The sequence below is a fragment of the Plutella xylostella genome, chromosome 25, assembly GCF_932276165.1.
Source record: "Plutella xylostella chromosome 25, ilPluXylo3.1, whole genome shotgun sequence".
Lineage (NCBI taxonomy): Eukaryota > Metazoa > Arthropoda > Insecta > Lepidoptera > Plutellidae > Plutella > Plutella xylostella.
This window is the reverse complement of record NC_064005.1, coordinates 7099285-7122445: the sequence shown is the minus strand read 5'-3', so window position 1 is coordinate 7122445 and position 23161 is coordinate 7099285. Positions and strand designations below refer to the sequence as shown.

The 23161-nt window shown below is 36.9% G+C and overlaps 1 long non-coding RNA gene across 1 annotated transcript; it reads right to left on the bottom strand.

The window, feature by feature from the left end:
* Window positions 1-1346: 1346 nt before the first annotated feature.
* LOC119692315 lies at window positions 1347-2497 on the bottom strand. Its single transcript, XR_005254198.2, has 2 exons — window positions 1960-2497; window positions 1347-1785 (listed from the first exon to the last, which is right to left on the bottom strand). It is a non-coding gene; the product is annotated as an uncharacterized LOC119692315 (long non-coding RNA).
* Window positions 2498-23161: the final 20664 nt, after the last annotated feature.

Genomic DNA, 23161 nt, shown 5'->3' with positions numbered 1-23161 from the left:
TCAGAAACTTGTGCGAAACAGTTCGTCGATGAACAAAGTCAATTACAACCTCCCTCGAAGAGTTCGCTGTATCGCAGGTGGCCAACTAGACTGAACTGGCCTAAACTGGTTACAACTAGTTAGCAGGGGGGATACTAGGGGCTCAGAGCCCTTAGCAGGAACTTTCGTCGAGGACGTGAAGTAAATCTGACACGATGAATTTTGTAGGGAAATATGTACAGCGCCCCTGGCGGGCAGTAGCAGAACTAAAATCGGCAGCAGGAACTTTTCGTCGTGTAGTAACGTGTATGGTAACGTGAAGTATTTTGCGGTTTGTATAGGAAATGGTAGCATGAATTTGATTTTGACATATCGTATCGTGAGTTTACTCGAAGATTTTCTCACTGCAAATTATTCAGTGACAACTATTTAAAATGGAAGTTAGAGCATTTATTTCTTTTGGTTTTCGTAGTTTTTATTCATTACCAATATGCTACGACCACGTAGATACCCTACTAAACTAAACTAGTATTTAGTACACGCAGCAATAGACGAAGATGAGGAGGGTAGCCCAGAGGCAAAATTTACAAAAATTCATGGGAAATGTAGGGTTGTGATGTGTGTGATTTAAAATCGATGGTGCTGTTTGGAGCAAGACCATTATACAACTGTTCAGTGTGCAAAATCTATTAAGTACAGCGTGCCGTATGTTGCATTACGTGGCCCTCGATTTTGGCGTGTCTGACCGTGATGACGTGGTGATTGAAGCTCGTGATGAATGCGTACTAGACTGGAAGTGCCGAGAATCCATCGTGACGGATGAGATCCATGGCATCCATGGCACCAATAGCAGTAAGAAGTAGCAACACAGTATACAAACACCTATATTAACTCACGTTTTGCTTTGTAAGCTATAATTCGTAAAATTCTAATGTACCTAACTGTAGTTATGTGTAATTGTATTAATAAATACCATTATTGCTACTGTCTAGATGTGTTTGAACTCTACGCTCTCTAGAATAGTTAAGGACAGTTAGTTATTGACTTATTACCTTTAGTTAGGTTAAGTGCCAATTTCTCCATAGTCGGTTATCTAACTGACAGGGATTGATTTATTAATTATAAGTCATATCCATATAAAATTCACGAAAGATGTGTCAAAAATCAACCACTACTCCCTGGTTATGCTCAAAGCGACTACGGAGAAATTGGCACTTAACCTAACTAAAGGTAATAAGTCTCTTGGTAGGCAGGATTAATTAAATAGACTTAATTAATGATAAATCATCAACTTTCTGGGCCCACTTACTAATGGGTATAAAGTTCTGGATAAATGAAATTACCACAAAATAAATAAAATATTTACATTCTGTTTAACAGTTTTTTATTCTTTATTTTACAAAAAAACATATTTATCTTAGTAGGTAGTATCATGTAACATTTGCAAACATCAGCATAGTATAATAAAATGTATGATTTATCTTTTCTCCTAAATGTATTCTTCACCGAGCAATCTAAATGCACACTTATAATTTATGCCTTCACGGGGGTGCATTTGCAGGCGGTGGCCTGGTCCGTGATGCTGGGTACAGGATACGCTGGTATAGCTGGATTGGGCTGGCTCCTCGTACCAGGCACATGTTCCATGCTGATTCAATATCTCATCACATCAATTATATAGCATTCACCGGCAGCTTTCAATCTGACATATCCATTTTAGGGCTGAACCATCAACCATTCACTGTGCCCCCTTAGGCAATTTGGGAGCATTTTCTCTTTGTATTTATTCATATAATCACTCCATACCTGCAAAACAAATGATAATTGCATCATTAAGAATAAGAATATAACTACTAACTATTTCAAAGAAACATGAGTACTGCCGATGCTTTATCTCAAGGTAACTAGTTAATGCTTTTTAAAGAGTACCTAGTTATTAGGAAATCATTGAGAGACGAGGGGATAATCTGTCATGACAACCTTTTATGTTTAATGTTATGTTTCATGTTTAATTTTCTCCTTTGCTTATCACTCCTTGTCCCGTCCCTTCGCTATTGAGCTTGGCTAGTTCCTTCCACTTATTAAGGCACCACTGGCGACCTCTCCATCCGTGTACCTTGGCGTTGGTATCCGTAGGCAAATATCACTGCGTTGAATTCAATAAAACAATAAACAAATTTAACAAATAATTATGAAAGGCGACCTGTCAGTGTCAATAGATTGATAATTTGACAGATGACAGATGACAAATGTCAAAAAAAAAAGTTAGGATGTGCGTTCAATTCATAGTTATCATCCATAGACAATTGTTAAAGTGCGTTTATAAGGAATCGCTGCTTACTTTGAAATTATTATGAAGGTTTTGAACTTAACAATCTCAGTGTGGTACAACCTTATTTTAACTCTGGTAACGTTGTAACGACCGGCACACGACGAAGGCTTATGCTGCCATTTCAATACGTTCAAAGTTAACGTGTAGTAATGAAATACGGAAACGATGAAATGTTCCTGCTAAGGGTACAGATTATGGGGCGCCCCCACGCCAAGGGGTAATGAGCTGGCTTTTGTTTACTCATGATTAGTTGGCGCTAGGCGAGGTAAGTTGTAAGTTATGGTAGCTGAACAAAAGGTAAGGAGGGCCACGGGTTTTTCGTGGAGATGGCACAAGAAAACGAATTGTAGATCAGCGTTGCCACAGTTATGGAAGGCTACCGAAAAAGTAAATGAATTGATATGTAAATATTTATAAATAAAATCATAGGCCTACGAGAGTGCTACGCGCTTCGTAGCAATCTCGTAGCAATGTATCGTAGCATCGTAGCGAAAACAATTGTTTTGAAAATGTGTCAAAGGCAAAGGTTAATTTCAAAAGGTGTATGTTGCTTATGAAATCCAATTTAAGCATGTGCTGAAAATATTTTTGAATGGTAACAGCGACATACCGTCTCACATAATACAAATAGTGCGGTGTCACGGCGTAGAGCCGCAATGATTAATTAAGCAAGACGACGGTCGATGCGAAGTATACTTTGTTCTAGGGAGGGGCACATAACATTTTCGTTTGTTTTCATAGGTATATATTATTTAAATATTATCCACGTTTTGATTTAAATTGTTAGTGTTGAATTATATGGTATTGATGGCCTTGTCGGATCAAATTGGCAGATAAAGTCATCACATTAATTATTATTAAGTGAATCTAGGTTCTTCGTTAAGAGATGTATGATATGGTCTGGGAGACAGGCGTGAGTATATGTATGCATGTGTGTACGGTCAGCTGCATAAGTAACTATACACTTTTGTACCTTGTCGATCTGACTACATAACAAACCGTCAATGTTGGAATAGGCTGTTTGTGAGTTTGACAAGGTACAAAAGTGTACCGCTACTTATGCAGCTGACTGTATGTCTGTATGTATGTACATGTTTTAGTACATAATGTATAATGATAAAGAAAAACTAAAACATGTTACATTAACATTTGTTTAATTAACACGAAGCTCATCAAGCATTAGAAACACCGAAATCCAGGCCTTAACAAAACCAAACCATAATGAAGTAGAGCTGAGCCTAATAAAACAAATCGGATGCCCGAACGCAATTACGAAACTAAAAGGTTGACGATCCCAGTATCTGGCTCCACACTATCTCGTGCCGGCCATTTACATATCTTCATCAGAGAAAAGGTGGGGTGAAGATGATTTGGTGAAATTGTACAGGGGTGGCGGGCCCACCCCGAGGGGGGTTAAAATGGGGTGTTTTAGACCCCAGGGGATAATTGCTCCAAGAGAGAGCGTGTCTTGTACGAGTCGTGACACCGGTTGAAGATAATTTCATTCGGTTTTGGGACAAATTCGCTTTGTCCGCGTTAATTTGGACGCGATGCGTAATTCGCAATTTGTTTCCTAAGCGGCCGCGGCGGCGCTGTTGGCGCGTCATCGGCTCATGACAAAGACAATTGGAATTTTGGTCGTTACATATCCCTCCTACATGTAAATAAAATCATTTACTTAGTATTGAACTTCTATTTTCATACAAGTCAGTGACTCGTACTAAGATATCTATTCTATTCTATTCTCTGTGGGGTTGTAAGTACCTGGCTCTCTCGAGTGGAACCTTTGTGAATATCCCCAAGGTCTAAACTGGCTTCCCAAGCTTGGACCATTTCCCACCACGTTGGTCCACTGCGGGTTGGTGGGTTCACATAATTATCTAGATGTGCTAAACCTAGATATGCAGGTTTCCTCACGATGTTTTCATTCACCGTAAGAGCGATGGTATATATTGTACTCAAATTCAAAGAACTCATTGGTACAATCATGTTAGCGCCAACACGGATTTTGGGATTCGAACCCACATCTCTGGCGTGAGAAGCGGGCGCTTACCTGACTGAGCTACCACCGTTCTCTACTAAGATATCAAGAACTGTTGAACATTATTCTTAGGACTCAACCATAGTCTAATATCTATTCGATATACGAATTGTTTAATCTATGATGTGCACATTTGAAATGTACTCTGCGAATCTAGTAATACATTATTGTTAATAAATCTTTAATAATCTTTTCAATCCTCGACCTTTTGATCAATTTCCAATTACAACAAGAACATAGTCATTCTTGTTCCGAGATGTTTTCTAACATGAATTGCTTATTAGAAAAAAAAAATAGAATTATAACCTACTAAGTGACATCTAGCGTTGAATAGCAGAACTAAACTTTCAAACATAGGTAAAGTTATTAATAATTCTTACTAGTAATTTTAATAGTAGTAGGTATTTAAAAAAGTTTATTTTGATTAAAAATAGCAATAGTATTTTCTTATGACGTATCAGAAATAATTGTACTTGCGCCATCTCTTGATGAGTAGCAAGACTATTTATTTTCATGAATTTTCCAAAAAAAAACGAAAACGTTAAAATATAATACTATATAACAAGCAACTCCTATATAATGTAAAAATATTTTTTTGTAGTCAACAAAAGGTTATTTCAAATAAGAAATCAAATTATCATCTTTTCTATTCGATAGTAGATGTCGCTACTGTTCAAAACTCAATTACCTCAATTTATCAGATATGCAGGAATATCCAATAGGAAATGCATAGATATGACTATTAGGCATATTGTATTGTATTTACAGGAGAAAGCGTTTTCAAATAAATAAGAGGCATGGTAGGCAGTAGGCTGGTTGTATAAAAAATAAGAAACCTTTAAAAATCATGTCAACAAAAATGTTCCGAGGTATGAGAAAGTTTCTGTTGAAGTTATTTAAAATTTGATCTGTAGGTAATTGTTCAATATACCGGCCGTAACAATTTAATAAATAAGAAGGTACATAGTCTTGATTCTTAAAAAAATATGGAATAGGTACCTACTTATTTCCTTTTAGAAAAATAAATTATTTAAAGGATATAAGATATATAAGGTAGCTTCTTCCCCTCCATGAACCATTAGTTTTTTTTCCATCCTGTATACTTAGTTATAACGATGACTACGGATATATAAGCAATCAATGAGCTACTTACAGTCTTATAAGAAAACTGTAAAAACAGCTTCTCTATAGGAACTTACCTACTAATCCAGAATTAACTTCCTTAGTTGACCCTGAAAAGTAAAGTAAACCTTCCTTATAGAATATAATAATTACGGTGGCATTGGGGCTGATTCTGTGGAATTGGATTCTAATGTGAAAATATCGAACATTGAAAATGAGATTTACAATCCTTAAAGTAGATGTCCAAAAGTGTAGTAAGAATTTTAGTAAAAAAAACTGTAGACTAGATAAGAAAGGTTTTTTTTTCAATAGGATTTTTAAAACATTGCAGATTTAATAATGAGGAATAATGAGGAATAATCATTTATGTTAGTGATCACCTGTGTTATTCAAGGTTCATCAAATAAAAGTGGAGTTTTACAAGTTTTTTTCGAATCTGACGTAACTTGTAGACAAGCGACGCTCCTTATGGATTTTTGATTGCTAATGAGTCGGGGTGGTACGGTACCTGATTGTTTAGAATGATTTAGAATGAATATTGACGAAGGCTGAGGCGGTGTGGTGGCGCTTCTCCTGCTACTTTTGAGGTTGGTGCAGTCATAGAATAACGAGTACTTGTTATTCTATGGTGCAGTCCAATAGCTATGTAGACTTGGGTATGAAAGGATTAGCCAGGTTGCGCCAAACGTATATAAGGCTTATAAATAATAAGGACCCTTGCAATCCATCAATATTATATTATATACAGGGTGTTGCAAAAAGGGTATACGAAGCCGAAACCTACATGTGCAGCATGTTATATCTAAGCCTGAAAATGAAATCAGAATATCGAAATTCGCGAAAAAAAACTCATTCTCTATAATAAAAAATCACGTAAGCAACAAAGTTTCTATAGAAAATAAATATTTTTTTATATAGGTATTAATATAAGTTAAGAAACCGTTAATTACTTTCTTTGTATCGAGTGTTTCAGAAGTTTTATTAGCAATTTCACCAAACGCTAAACCTCAGTCGACAGTAAAACGTCTGTCAGTACAAAATTTATTTAAAATTTTATACAATCCTTAAAGTAGATGTCCAAAAGTGTAGTAAAAATTTTAGTAAAAAAAACTATAGAATAGCCAATTTTAAATACGTGTAGCGTTTGGTAAAAGTGTATGTTTAAACTTATATAACTATGTATTTTTGTGAAGTAGACAAAAAATATATCTGTTTAGGTATTTATAAATACGCGACAGTAAAAATATTTCAAATGCTAGCCGTTTTATAATCATTCTATCCCCATTACCAGCTTTGTTCAGCAGCCGTCTATAATTACTTACAGAGTAATTGTTATAAATAAATTGGATTAGAGTAGTAATAGAGAGTTCGGTAAAAAAACAACGTAGGCTAATCGACGAAATTTAAACAAAAAAAAATATGATTTTCACTGCACTGGGCTGCAAAAATTTCTTGCGATTGAATATTGACAAGAGTCAACAGTAAACAAATCATATAAGCTACAGCTACCACCCCTAGTAAAACAATTCAATCTAAAGAGTAGCAGGTGAAAAAAAAATTGAGCTGAAAAAACCAGACTAACTCAGACTTAATCAGACCATTCTCGTGTTTATTTTGAAACAAATTCATTCATACCATTTAATATGATAAACAATCAGCTTATAACGAAAAAAACATACATAGGTACAGACAAATTGAAAACATCTTTCTTTTTTCGTAGTGTGTTAAAAATTTAATGCAATTAGTAATACTTTAGGCGCTTAATTCAAAATTACTCATCAGCATAAATTCATTTAACAAGTCCTAATAATGGACTCTATGTTAACGTTTAACAAGGTAATTTTATTTATTAAATAATATATAAATAAATATGTGGGGACATCTCACACACGGCCATCCGACCCCTAGCTAGGCAGAGCCTGTGTTCTGGGTATCGGACAACTGATATATCTACACAAATACATAGATAGATACATATTAAATACAAATATCAAAACCCAAGCCCCGAGTACAAATATCGGTATTTAAACAAATATCTGCCCCAGCTGGGAATCGAACCCGGGATCTTCGGCTCAGCAGTCAGGGCCACTAACCACTACGCCATTCGACATTGGATAATTTGTGGCCAATCGATGTAAAGAGGCCGTCTTCTCGTCCTCTTGAAGTAAGTACAGTGCCACAAACTTATCTGTTCCGGTGACAGCTCACGTAATGCACATACCCGCCTACCATAGTTCTTTATTTTTTATTGTTAGATTAAATTTATCTGTTGCATGTTAGTTATAAGTCACATGTAAGTAAAAGAATTTAGTTAAAGAGAGCATGTACTGCCAATAAACTACCTTGTAGTTTGGCGGTGTTTAGTTTTAAGTCAAATTGTATATATTTTTTTCTGAATAAATAAATAATCAATCAATGTGTAATATTTCTTTATTCTATTAGATTTTAAGTTTGCCAGTAATGGTAATTCGCTCTTGTAGTTTCAATAAACCCATCTAATCTATATCAATATATAATTCATTAGTAAATAATGAGATATGGATCAATTTAGTTCGCTCTCACCGGAACAGATAAGTTTGTGGCACTATAGAAGAGCCCAGCAGGATAAAGAATAGCGATGTGCTGAGTTTGTGAGTCGCGGTGTTGGTGGATCGAGTTGACTCAAGTCGCTTTTCAGATAAATGCTATCTCCATATAATTATTATCTGACTATTAGATTTTTTTAAATGTATAAATAAATAATTTCCCAAGCCCAAAACGATAGATTTACTAATTAGGTACGTAGTTAAGTACTTATTCTTACGTTTTAGAGCAATATTTTATTTGGTGCATATTTGCATAACTAACGTATCATATAATTTTTAGTCCAATAAAAGTCATAAATAGAATTTTTCCGTATTTATTATACAAGCTGAATTAGTCCTTAATCCGTACAAATATAATTAAGCAAAGCAATGAATATTGCATTTATTCATCCATATGTATTTTATTTCCACATAACGAATCTAACAGTAGTATCTAATTACAAACAGTTTGTCCGAAAACTATTTTGCAATTTTGCTCGAATATTTCAATAAAATGCTTTAAAATCAACGGTCGAATTAAGGCAAAAATTAATATGAGTCTTCGCGGCCGTCGGCGGCAACATGGCGTCGCCCCCCCCCTGCCCCCCGCCCGCACCCCGCACAAGCTTTTTTGTGAGCGAGATAGATCTTCTACTCTCAAACCTGCTAGTGCGAAAATATTTTGTGCGCAAAAAAATACACCCAAATTCCAACCTAATCCCCGCCCAGCAACTCTCACAATCCATTGCGCTAGAAGCGGCTGTTACGACGTTCCACAGTCAAAAATTGAGCTGAAAAGTGTGAAAAAGCGAAAGAGACGGATAGAGGCGGCCGTCTCGGGCGGGGCCCAAGTTTTCGTGACTCGTTCGTAGATTAGCCGTCGCTCCGCTCGCTCGCCCCTATTTTGTTTAGGTCGGATAGAGACGAAGATATTTCTCCCGTTTTCTTTTTTTATTTGGTCTTTACGACCGGACCAGATTAGGTTGAGACTTGTGGGTTCGCCGGGTCGGTTGGAGCTTGGTTTAGTTGGTGAGGGTTTGGAGCCCCGCGGGGTTGATTGGGGGCTCAGGCCGCGCTGGCCGGGTGATATCTTGTAGGGTGAAAAATGGTGCGTTGTGGGGTGTCGGGCGCGGGGGTAACGACCGCTGCGTGTAATGTTTTAGGTGGAGGCTGCGTCTATCTATACCTATGTAGGTCTATGTGCGTAGATGAATTGATTGTAAGCAGATATTTAGTCTCTGTTTTCGTTTTCGGAGTTTATACGATAAAAGCGCTATTTTAGTTTTTGTCTATTGATTTAGCGATGGTTAGGTTTTGTTTTGAGCTCTACTCGTTGCATGTTTGAAATACTATACCTAGGGTAATAGATATGTACTTCTATTTTTAAAACGACGTTTTTTTGTTTGACTAAAATAATGAATACTTAAAGCTATTAAATACATTTGCATGTTTTAGGTTTTATTATTAGTTGGATGTTTTATGTAGATATTATAATACAATATTAAAAATTATGAAGCTATTTAATTAGGTCCTATAATTTCCCATCGAAATCGGAGATTAACCGCTATTACAGCGAAATGCTCAAGGTACCCACACTGGCCTGCAAAAATAAGTTACATACATATTTCTTACATTTTTAATACAATATTTTTCGATGCTGTATCTCTTTTAACCACTTTTGCGCTATGAATTATGAAATTTACCAAAATATCTTCACCATTCATAGGTAGGTACTTCTACTTACTTACCTGCTATGAAATTCTTGTTTCAAGAAAGTGTGTAAGTAAGTATAGAGAAGAATAATTTTTTATGACCAAAATCTACTTTTTGTACAACCGTATCAAAATATTTTGTAAAAAAATAGAAGTATGAAAATTGGCAACTATTGATAGTCTACACCTACAGTTTCGGGGAAAAATCTCACAGTAGACATTTGCAATTCAATCCATTACTAACTGGCATGTAAAAGTACCAAATCTTTCATACTTAATACTATGAAAACCTGAGAATTATGTTTGTTGGTCGAAATTTTGTAAGTATATACCTACCTAGATAAGGGCGCCAAAACAATAATTAAACATATATACACTTTTACACTAGTACCTAGGAACTTTTATTATAAATAAGTAGGTAATTGGATACTTTTATAAGTTAAATTAAAACCCCATTTCATTAAAAAAAAACTGAGAAAATATCCAAAAAAAACAATGAACTGAAGATGCAAAGCAAAATGCTAACACTCTTCGGTAACATCAACAACACTGGCTGAATAAAATAATTTAAAAATAATCTCCAACTTCGCGTCGTTCCAAATTTAAAACGCTTTGACAATTAACCCTCAAATGCTAACCATGGGAACTAACAGGGTCAGAGGTCGGCCGGACCTGTCCAAGGAATATTTATAACAAATCAACCCGTGAATGCAGAGGTCAAGACATCTGACCCCACGTGTGCCCAACTGGTATTAACATAATAAGAATGAGCTCTTAAAGTGGAGCAGCAAACTAAGAGAAGTAATTTGCATGAAGCTAAATTTGCATATTTTTGGAAATTTCTGGAAGTTATTGTTGTTATAGAAAAAGAGAAAGATTGCAAATAATTTCGTGTTTGACCTAAGAATGATGTTTATGAAAAATATTATGTTTTTCTCGTTTCAGTTAATGATCATGATCATTTTCAGTATGTTTTCTTAACGTTAACTGATAAGTACCTACTTTCTTATTTAAAATATTTGAGACTTACGCTTTTATAGCATAGGTATATCTGAAAAAAATATAATCTGTCAAAAAATACTTTGAAAGTTGAATTAATTACTTACCGTAGGTATAATCTGGGTATAAATATTGGTAATGGCTTATCTTATCTTATCTTATCTTAATTAATAGGTATGTTAATAAAAATACAAGGTCCTCTTGTACGACCCAAGTAGCTTAATCCGAAACGGACTGACCCGTGAGAACAGCGAGCAAGATTAAAAATTTAAATAATCGCTCTACAGACTCAAAAAAAACACATTTATTAAACTGGTGACCCCTTTAATTGCAAAGATGACCTCACCTGTTCTTGCATAAAATTAACAAGAAATAGCATAAAATCTGAATAACCGGTTCAGCTCTTTCATTTAACGATATTTTCTCACATCTCGAGGAGGTATTAGCATTTTTATACAAAGTTTTCGCCGCCGCGCCCGTTGGGCTTTGTTCTTGGTTTAAAAAGGAGCAGTTTTGTGCATGAATCTTTGAGATGCGAAACGTTACCCGGGCCGCAGCCGCTCTAGGGTTAAATTCTAAGCCTTTAACTTTTACATTTTATTCAGCGCAGTACTTACCCAGCAACGGTCCATATTTACAGCATAGGACGGCAGCGCTCTTATTTCTGAGGTATGTGGGAATATACTTATACCAATCTAGTATTTTATATTGCATGGATATGGCTGACAATAGCTTTAATAAAACGGACGACAACAACAACGGTAGGCCGCAAAATTTTCCATTAAGCCGAAACAAAGGCGGGGAAAATAAAATCTAAAATGTTCCTTTTTCAAATTTAAAGCGGGCGCACAAATTATGTAAGTCGTCCCGAATCATATCTTGATTTCGGTAACGCTGACAGCCGCCCCCCTCCCCTCCTGCACTCACCCCCGGAGGTCTTTTGTAAGCGCCACCGTATTACAGCTTTATTATAATAGCTGTGTTCTTTGGGTCCCGATGGTTTGGTTGAGATAGGTATGTGTGTAGTGAAGGTTTCCCCTTTTCGGTACGTACGGTATACCGCTGGGTGCCTATGCCTACCTACATGTTGTTTGGTATCGGTTATCTGTAGCTCAAATTATTTCACTTTAAAATATGTAATAAGTATAATGGTTTTCTTAAATAAAATAACAAAATATACGGCGTGAAAATAGACGGTTAAATTTCGTCTAGCAACTGCACCCGTCGACTAAAGTCTAAAGTGATAACCAATGAAGGGGAGGACCGGCTAACTAGGAACAGTTTTGTACCGCTCATTACTGAATGAAGCGCGCTGTAGGTACTCACGTAGGTACCTACTGGGTACGGCGCTGGGCCGTTTTAGATTAAATCGACTGACAAATGGTTCAGCAGACAATCGTTCGATTAGGAAATCCGGTTTGGTTTATTACTGACAAATTAGGGGAGGACAATTGGCGATATTTACTCTTTGCTTATTCGATACGTGCTCTTGGCCGGATTCAAAGAACACTTTTGGATTCAGAGAGTCATAGCAGTAAAGTGTAGAAAAATAGATAAGGGCTGAAATGACAGCGATGAATGTCAGCGCAGCGATGAAATATTCGCTCGGCGAGGAGCGGACGCATGATTTAATAAAAAAATAACCGTCAATCGGTATCGGAAAAATCGAAGTGTCCCAGTGAACTCGGGCCGGTACAAAGCGACGCAAGCAACCGCCGCCGCCGCCGGCTCCATTCAATATTCGACTTTCGAAAAAAGAACTTCTAGTGCTTGCGTGACCTTGCGTTTTTCGTCAGTTCGTTTTTCGTTTGAAGCACGCAGGCGCGCTGAGGGCGGATCAATGCCGAAAAACGGGGGCCTCCCCGCGGCCCAATCCCTCCCAAAGTAACCGGCCTTTAAAGGGTTAGGTCCTTCGCGTTGCTAGGCAACCGCGCCTTAGCCCCTAATTGGGGCCGGTCGATAATACCAGCTATAATTTTCTTTAATCGCCTGCGTAGATGCGCGGCTTACATTTCGTGGGGGTAAGGGGGTGGATTCCAATTTTTGGATAACTTGTTTATAAGATTACTCTTGCGAATCCTATAAAACGGGTTAATGGGAAGAGAGCGTTCACGGGAGAACTGAATCGCGATAGAATTGTTCAATTTTTAAAGAACGAGGGTGAGGTTATGCTCTGGCTTCATGGACCTGTAAACGTATATGCCCAAATAGATATAGCGGCACTACACATACACATGTAGATACGTAGTCATGAATATATTTCGAGGAATGCGAGTTAGATAAAGCAGTTACGTCGAAATGGAATGGTAACACTAACATTGATAGCGTATCTCGTGTCTCGGTCACGACGGGTCATGAATGAAGTGCAGCCGCCCGCCCAGCCGCCCAGCCGCCCAGGGCGCCTAGACTGTGGCTAGACTTCCGGGAAACACTCCGCGTTGTGGCGGCGGCTTCGACTCAGGAATGTAAATACTTATTGCAAACCGACAGTGGTTGGGTTTTGTTTCATGTTTATTTATTGAATCTTCAAGGCAATGCAAAAAGGAGAACAGATTCATAAATCGGCGATCAACAAACAAGTTTAGGCAAAAATCAAAATTTATACAAAAATTCGAGTATCATGTTTAGGTACGCTTTGGAAGCCTCTTGTACAAGTACAGTTAGTTCTAGGCACAATACGGGGTATAGTTTTTTAACAAATCGTTGTGAAATGACGAGATACTAATGTATACGCTATCGATCATAAAAACATCACACACGCAAGCTACGAACACATTCCGATACTAGGTTTTTTTTACATGTGGTATATAATATTTAATTGATGGAAAACTACAAAAGAAAGAAAACCCTAAGAAAGCAAAACAAACCTTATCCAGAGTATCCCCGTACTACCGTATCTTATTGAAGACGGAGAGTGAAAGTTATATACCTATAGATACATGGGCTAGCGTTAGGCCTCCCCTAGTACATACCCTCACGCGGTACATACTCGGTGTATATATATAAGTGAGAGTGGGCTATTAGGGTAGTTACCACGTGTGATGTTAGGCACAAATTGATATGTGTGGTCGCCGTAATGACACTGCAGGTATAGGGAATATGATATAGAATGCCGTGCTCTTGTTCGCTGTATGCAAGATCTGGAGGGAAGTCATGGGGAAATAATAAGTTACACTCACGAGCAATGAAAAAGTTTCAGTGACAATAGCACCAAGTTACTCCTAAAAGGAAAAGACTAGGTTTATGACGCAGTCTGCAATATTGAAGTACCTAACAGCGCATCAGAATATTATCAAGTAAAAACGAACATATTTTGATCAAATTCTCAATTTAATCTTTATTTTGTAAATCGAACTTTTTATTTGTTCATGAGTGTATTTACAGAAACAAAAAGTAGGCAGTACAAAAAGGCTGCCTTTTGGCTCCTTACATTTTCTACCAGTCAACCTTTAGATGAAAAAAAATCTTGTTCCAAAACTCAATCAATTCAATATTCCCAAAAAACAACACTTCATTGACCCAAAGCGACTCAAATTAGCGCAATAAAACATAGGCTAACCGGCCACCACTTCACTTTAGACCGGGTAATAGATACAATAGTATTCCTATCCAAATGATTGATGCAGTGATGCAGCTAACTAAGCTCTGCTCTGAGGGCCACCGCTAACTGTGTATCAAATACCAACATGTAGTGTTGAAGGCGAAAGTGACAATTTAGTCAACATATACGTAAGTACATAGGTAGGTAGGTACTCTATGAGCCTGTGACGTCACGGCTGCAGCTGAATAGCCATTACCTGTGATCGGCGCTTAGAAATGTAGAGACAGCAGAAAAGGTGGCGTCCATACTTAATTATTTAGGGGCTACTGAAATAGACGATTCTTGCTTCTTTGACGATTCTTCATAGTTGGTTTGGGCTTTTTTACAGATAGTGTAATGGGCACCAAAGTTAGTCTAATGTATTTTAAAAGATATAAATTTACATTAACAGTACTTATGTTATTTTTGTTAAAGTTCCTTTGCGCAGTGACAGTTTTTATGATTGATAGTTTGATCTTACGGTGAATATAAGAATTTCAATAATTCAATAAACTAGTAAACTAGCAAAAATTTCGGTAGTAAAAAAAACCACTCCTCTTTAAATTACTTCTGTCAACCTTTATGTCTTTGTGTATTTAATTTATTTGCTGACGGTACGTTAACCTGAAGTCCTTTACTATTATCACATACATATTTCGGTCACGGTTTCACCTAAACAAGTATATTTAGTCAATGTTTAGAATATTAGTCGGCCCATTCACTACATTGTGGTACGTGATTAAAAGCGTTTGTGTTATTATCGTTTAGTTATTGCAATTACCTACGTTTAGTAGTTTATATTACATTAATCTAGGGAGGTAATAATATTATAAATTTGATAACAATTTGTGGTTTCTGTTCCTTTTTGAGGTTAAGTTACGTTGGATTTCCAAGTTTGAGAAGTTTAAATTACATAAAGGATTACTTTAAATATTACCTATTTAAAATTTATCAAATTTTTAAATAAGAGCAAACGTGATTTAACATCATGGTCAAAATAGTTGGTACCTACCCCTACTATCACCTCCTGAAACGATCCGGTCTACTTACCAATAACCCTGTATAAGTCTAGGATAAATTATAATTCGTCGGATTAAAATTGTATGAAATTAGACACGAGTACTTCGTAAATGTTACTTCATTTTGACTTCGCAATAGGGCTTATCAATTGAATTTTAAGCTAACAATTCTTTGGTAAATATCTTAGTACCTGATAACAGATATGCAAGTAGGTATATCTAATATTAAAAACCGCAGTAAAGGCAAGAAAATTTAACCTACTTTACTTGATATTACGTACTTTACAAGTGCCTACATTTTCATTTATTATTTTTCGTCAAGAATGAGAGACGTCTACGAGAGCTCTGCAGACTTGGAGCTGCCGCCGCTAAAGCGATTTAAATTTGGAACAACTTCTTCATGCGTGCAACCCGCCAGCCAGCGCTATGCAGCCAGTGTGTGTGTGCCCATTAAGCTAAGAATTCCGCTGCATTAAAATTCCGCAGCGCTTCACAGTAAGCGCTTACAGCGGTGTAAGCGCTTAATTTTGCTCCGGCCGTGTCTGATGTGAAAATTTCTTGCGCGCCATTTACTCGGTCGTCCATCATTTTGAGATTTCTAATTTTGCATTCACATTGTTCCCGGTGTAGTCGGTTAATTCGCATTTATTACCGCTGCTTTAAATTCAGAAATTAGAATTTATGTTCATGTTAATAATAGGCCTTAAGTACCTACCAGTGTAATTTTTTTGCTATGCTACTTGTGAAACATAAAAGTCAAATATTTGACATGTAAGTTACGAAACAAAATATTTTTTGGATAAAAATATGATGCTTCACTACCTTTACTCGGTTACGCTTATTTTTATAACTAAGTTAAAGGTATATATTTTTTATCGAGCTTGATAGATTTAGCGAAAACCGTTAAATCTATTTTTTAAGCATGACAGGTAATAGAATTTAAAAAAGTCGTCGATAAGCATTTGTTTAGTTAGATCCATACATAGTAGACAAGCACAAAATTATTTGAAACAGTATCTGCTCTACACCACTCATAAATGACTCCAAAAGTATAAAATAGGTGTTTACTAAAAGTTTAATTTGCAATACGAAGGTAATCTATCTTAAATACTACACCTAATATATTACGTACAATACTATGAAGGTATTGCTCTTTTACCAAACCCGGGGGAAGCGGAGTCATTGTTCAACTGCATTCTCTACCACAGCGTCGGTACGGCACTAGCCGAGCTTTCTAAAGCTCAACTTAAACAAACCCAACTTTTCCCTTTCCCAAAAAGGACCCTTTATTTTTTCTGCCGCACCTTTTTCACAAAAAGGGGGGTTTTTTTCAGTAACTACTCGGCCGGAGGGTGGCGTATAATTTAGGCCCGAAATTTACATGTGTCGACTTAACGGTCCCTAGCCCCGTGATTGATGTTCGGAGGGAAATTGTATTAGAGGAGGGAAGAGGCATGTGAGCTTAGGAACAACTTTTTTTGCAAACGGACCTTTTTTGTGCAAAAACTTTTTACTTTTAAGTGAGAAAAAAACGAAATAAATAGGTCTGGTTCCGACTGTTGCGAGAGTTATAAATTATTTGGGGAGTTGTGTTGTAGAGCTGCTTTGGACTTACAAATACAACGATTAATTATTTAATGTATTAGGTAATGATTTTGTTTGAACATAAGTACATTCATTATGCAACAAAAACAATACTCGTAAGCACCAAACTGACGCTTCAAGGACATTAAACAACATTTCAAAATCAAAAAGTTAAGGCTACGGTTAATTCGTCCGTATATTCCATAACCTCCTCGTTTCGGTAATATTTAACCCTAAAGAGCCTTAACACCCCCCTTTCCAGCCATTACCCGTTGAACGAAGATGCATACAGCAGATAGTGGGGCCCTAATGACCCAGGGTAAATGCCTTCAATGGGCTCGTTAGGCGCCCAAATTAAAAATGACGGTGATGCAGCGTTTTCTTTTTTTGAAAAGGTTGTGTTTTTTTAAGAATTCTCGTCGTTACTGCCAATTTTGCCTCGCGGTTATTAGTCGGCTTTTTTGTAGAGCTAATACGGCGTGCAGCAAAAAGAGGGATGAAATTTCCATGAAGCTGATGTATCTTTTATGAAGGTATATAGTACCTTGTATACAGGTATACTGCCTATGTGTCTATTTATATTAAATATGCGATACAAATATGCGTGTAGGTAGACAATGTATAGACTACAATTAAGTACAGTATGGTATCAATTGGTACGAGTATCTCTTTCAGGACACCCACTCATGAAATTTGAGAATGTATAATTATGTTCGTAATAATAAACTCTACTCGAAATTCACCGTTCACATAATGAACGGGAAATTACAGTAAAAATCTAAGCGAAGAGTTTGTAGAAAATTATTATTAATGAAGTGTTATTTATGCCACTTTAGACCCAAGAACGTTTTAGGGTTCCGCCGCGCCGGTTAAGAATTGTGTTCCATTTTGTAAAATGTACCTACGTTATTATGATGAAAATGAGCTTTTATACATACAGGGTGTTGCAAAAAGGGCATACTAAGTTGAAACCTATATGTGCACGTGCAGTATGGTATATCTAAGCCCGAAAATAAAATCGTATTTTTAAAGTTCGCGAATTAGTATACGTTTTTTGCAACGCCCTGTAATTACCTTGGGTGGTATCGCGAACGAACTAATTTTGAAAACAAGGGAAGCAACATTTAGGAAGTCATTAATGTCAATTAAATTATCTCCGGATTCGAAAATCTTTATAAAAAATTGTTTAGGATCGGGAGTCTTGTCCTACACCTACCACTAGGTCATGGACCTTAATTTGTAATTTATTTTATGCTCATAATAATATTATAATTAGCTTGTTATTTTCAATATTTTTTATTTGAGATTAAATATCCATAGACTTATCAATTTTGTACAAAGTTAAAGTTTGTTATTAATATCAACTTAAATAGATTTTCTTTTATTATAATTATACATTGCTCTAATGATGGAAGCTTTCTATTACTACGTTTGGTTAATTTGGTAGGTTCGTAGTATATAGTAAAAAAATACTATTTAATTTCTCCAACCACCTACGGAACTGATCACGTGAAACAGACCACCCTCTTGTCGGTTTTCAGGCAGAGTGGTCTAAACCTTTAAAATGCAATTTAGGCCGGCGCGGCGGGTTATTTAGCATTTTAATTAAAATTAATAGGCGATTATTTGGGAAATTTTCAGAGGTAAAACTTTACGTGAAGCGTTGATTATGTCGAAATTTTTCATTGTACTTAATTAATTTGCTGGTTTAGTAAGTATTCTGTTTAGTTATAATTAGTTTTGTGTGTCCGACCGCGCCCGGGACCGCCCGGGACCGCCCGGGACCGCCCGGGACCGCACAAACCGCGATCACCAAAAAAGCTTAAAAATCTCACGCGTGAAAGTGCAAAGCTCTTCTTTTATCTTTTTCCTATTGCTATCGACGAACCGCCTTTCGATTTCATTACGGACATCCGACGTTTTTTATTTTTAAATCACACCGTGCTCCGCGCGACTTGATTTTTTTATTTCCTTCTTTTTCCTTTTTCCAGCGATCTCGTTTCTGACTGTTTTTTATTCGAGTGGCCCGCAAACAATGCCATCGTGGCCAGCAAATTAACTCGCGCCTTTTTGCCTTTTGGCGCCAATAAAAATATTTTAATTCCGCGGCCCGTGTTAATTAATAATTAATATATTTCGAGCGCCGTTGAACACGTGTTCCGAACCGATTGTTTTTTCACGCATCGTTTTCATGAATGGAATGATGACGTAATAGGTTAATGTCAGTGTCGGCAATTTTACGTTTTTATTGGACATCGTGTTCCCGATTTTTTTGCGCTGCGCGCGGGTCAATGGGACGGAGCATCGGTTAATAATTTTCATTGTCATTATCACTTTCGGATCGCGCGAAATAATAATACGCGTAAACACGCGCGGCATACTTTTTGCCAATCCGGGACGGGCGGCTGCGATCAAAGTTTTTTTTAACAAACAGGAACATTGATACACAATAAAAGGCGGCGTTAACAGCGACGTTTTAGGCGAGCCGTCCAATTTCTGCTATCCATTTTTAGAAAGCAGTTAAAACAATTAACTTACAGCTCAACAAGGTTTTATGAACAAAGTTTGACACGATACATGTTTCGGATATGGAACTGGTTTTATTGTGGGATAGAGTTCAATAGAGGGGTCGTGTGACGAGCCGCGGCACGCGCGGTGGCTCCCAATAGCCGACACTCTTGGCCCGATTGCTTAGATTGATATTTTTATGATGCCCAATTTACTTAGAGAAGTGTGGCGTGGCCGGAAGACTGATGATATGCATCTACATATACTGTATTGTATAAGCATATCATGTGTCGGTTTTTAGCTTGCTATCAACCCAGCAGATATGATTATAGTAAATCTAAGTAGGTATAACTAAAACGTATAGAATTCGGAAAGAGCAGATAATTTAATATTAAACTAAGTTCTATCTAAATCTGCCTGATAAAACACACATGAATTTTCAGCCACATTAGCTACTTTAATGTAACAAAAGTATCCTCCAGGCTTAAGCAAAGTTGGAGTTTATTGTGGCAGTTTGTTTTTAATTTATTCACGCGGAGAGAAGCAGCATGTCTCCCAAGAGCGCAGTAAGGAGGACGGAGTGGCAGCGGGAATACAATGAGTTTTTACTCCGACTGTAAAATCTACGATCGTACTTTGTTTTTTTTTTCTCTAGCGTTCGTTTGTTTCCTGTAAGTTTGCGTGCGAGGAGAGTTATTATTATTTAGCTGGCGGTTGTTTTACAGATTATTGTGGTAGGTTTATATTATATACACACAATAGTTGTAAGTATTTTGTGTCATAAAAACTTTTAATACTCTATGTAGATATGTATTTACATTTAAGTCTAATTTGAGATTCATTGGAAAAACAGCTAACAGTTTAAACCTACACATTTGTATCTAACTAGACATAGACAGCTCTAACGAGTGGAAGGGTCGCCAGTCGGCCGCAGCACCCGGAGGCTAGGAAACCCTAAAAAGCAATTTCAAAACGCACTTTCGCAACCCTCAAGTTGCCGACCACAGTCGTAGGGGGCGCTGCTAGCGGCAAGACCCTCAACTAACCCTCCCCTACACCCTCGCACCCTGATCACATTGCAAGGAGGATAGTAACCTCACCCCAACCGGGGAGGTTTTATGTCTTTAAATAAAACGCCGTGTTTTGAGGGGTGGCCTGTTATCTTTGTAGAGCACATGGGCCCGCGTCGTTATTCCAAGGGTAGAGAGCCCTAAAGCTGGGTAATTTCCCAGAAGGTTCTGCTTATGTTAGGAGAGATATGAGAGGACATTATGCATATGCGATGTTTTTGCTAAGTCAGTCTGAACCTGATTTATACACGAACTGGCATAAATGTTAGTTAAACAAAAGATATGTTTTTGGTAAAGAAAATATTGTAAATAATATTTAACCCTCCACCTTTCACCGTACACTGCCAGCACCTACAGACATTGCTAATCGTGGTGATCAACTATATGGTGATGATTATAATTATAGTATAAGCATAACCCTCCCATGGAAGATCTGCCATGGTCATATGGACCGAAACTCCCGGCAGCCCCAGTAAAAGCCGCGATTAGCGCCAGTTATATTTTTTTCCTTCAATCATTATTTATATCTATCTATCATATATATATCTTTTACCATGTATACATTAAGTACCTATATCAAACATTGCACTTGTTATAAAATTATAGAGCACGTCTATAGCAGAAGATTTGAAAACATGTCTCATTAGCATACTTTTGTCGATTCGCGAGGCACGGTGGCGAAACAACCCTCCAAGCTCCGTCAGTATTCATCCGGTAAAAATCTGCCTGTTTACAATGTACAGTCGGCAAAAAAGATATGTGTACCGCCCCAGCAAACACTTTGATCTTGTGACTCATTGGTGGAAGATAGATGAATCAAATAATATTGTATCGATACAGACAGACAATATATTTTGGTTGCCAGAATGCTAAAGTCGGCTTGATATAACTACTTGAATAGGTTGGAGAGACGGTAACTTCTAAAACATTGAGAAAAATTCACAAATAATTTATTTATTCATGCAAAAAAAATATGAATTGAGAAAAATATGTACATATATTGTAGCTGAGCCGACTTTAGCATGCCTAGTATTACCCTTCAGTAGATCATAATTTGAAAGTGTTTGCGCTGGGATGGCCAATGTATTTTTTTTGCAGACTGTACCAATATATATAAGCAGTCTTTACAACGAAACTCATACGTATGTGGAGTAGATAGTTAATACCCCCTTTCCCCCCACACCCACCCCGTCAATAAAATAAAGGGCTTTTGTCCTTTGAAATAAAGGGATGTTTTTGTTATCTTGAGGATTGGGTAATTTGAGAATGAAAGGGCCCTTCCGGCCGGTGGCTGCGATGCTAATCGAGGCCTTTGTGGAGCCTCCATAGGGCTTGTTTGAACATATCTATGTATTTGCGAGGAAAAATGTATTAGGTTTTATAAAACATTTGGTTTTGGCAGCCGCTAATTATAGGTATACTAGCGACCCGCCCCGGCTTCTCACGGGTGCAATGCTGATGCTAAATACACTAAGTACAGAAAACATGCGATGTTTTTATAAATAAACCTTTTTCTTGAATCTATCTATAAAAATATCGCATCAAAATCCTTTGATTAGTTAAAGATTAAGCATTGAAAGGGACAGAAAAAGTGAATTGTTTTACTATATGCAGTGATTTTTTTAGTTATGAGTTAAATTGTGTACAATTCCCGTTGCAGAATCTTGAGAATCATTTGTGGCTACATCTCTGATATGATTAATTTAAGTACTCGTAAGCTAGCTTGCTTCAAGCTATAAATGTATAAGTACTTATTTAGTTTTTTTCGGTTTTTACCATAATTAAACTAAACCGCAACTTAACAACACATGCGCTGTAAAAAGCCTATTAAACGCCTTATCTGGGGGCACGGCAGTCACCATCCTTTTCTCGAAGCAATTCATACGCATAAGCACTAAATAATTTAATTGACACGTGTTTCCATGCGATGGCTGAGTCAATTTATTTATATAAAACATTAAATATTTTTAAGATTGAGATGCGTGCGTGGATAAGACTTGGTATGGTATGGATCTCACAACTTTTTACCGTAGAACAACTGAGTTACGAGACTTGGTTTTTTTTGACAAGTATTGTTTTTGATGGGATATACTTTACCACAACTTAAAAATTGATCAGAATAGCCCCCCGAGTTTCCTTGGGCTTACCTATGCATCATTCTGTATATATGTGTATACTTAACCATATCATTCTCGTAATTATAAGGGCCTTAATTTGTGAAATAGAACAGCAAACATCTAATCCCACCTAATGCGGTGAAACGGACTGAACGAGGTAGGTACAGGAATTGTATAGAGGGTGATTTTTCAAAGATAAAGGCTCGCAATTAGAGCAAAGGGTACACCGAACGATGTGTACTTTACAACTGGGTAAATAATGGCCTGCTGGGGTAATGAAATGTTATTTGGGAAAAGTCGAAAGTAAAACCCTTAGGACCAAAATGAGTTTATTTATATTTCATTTATTTATCCTGCCAGTAATCTTTCCAAATTATTGAACGGGTATGGTATCTTACCTATAAACGGTATAATTGCTTAAATAATAACTGTAAAATATATCACATAATATAATAAGATACACACACACACACACATGAATACTTAATTGGTGCATAACTGTCAGTATAGTGTAAAGGTGTGTGTTTACAATAC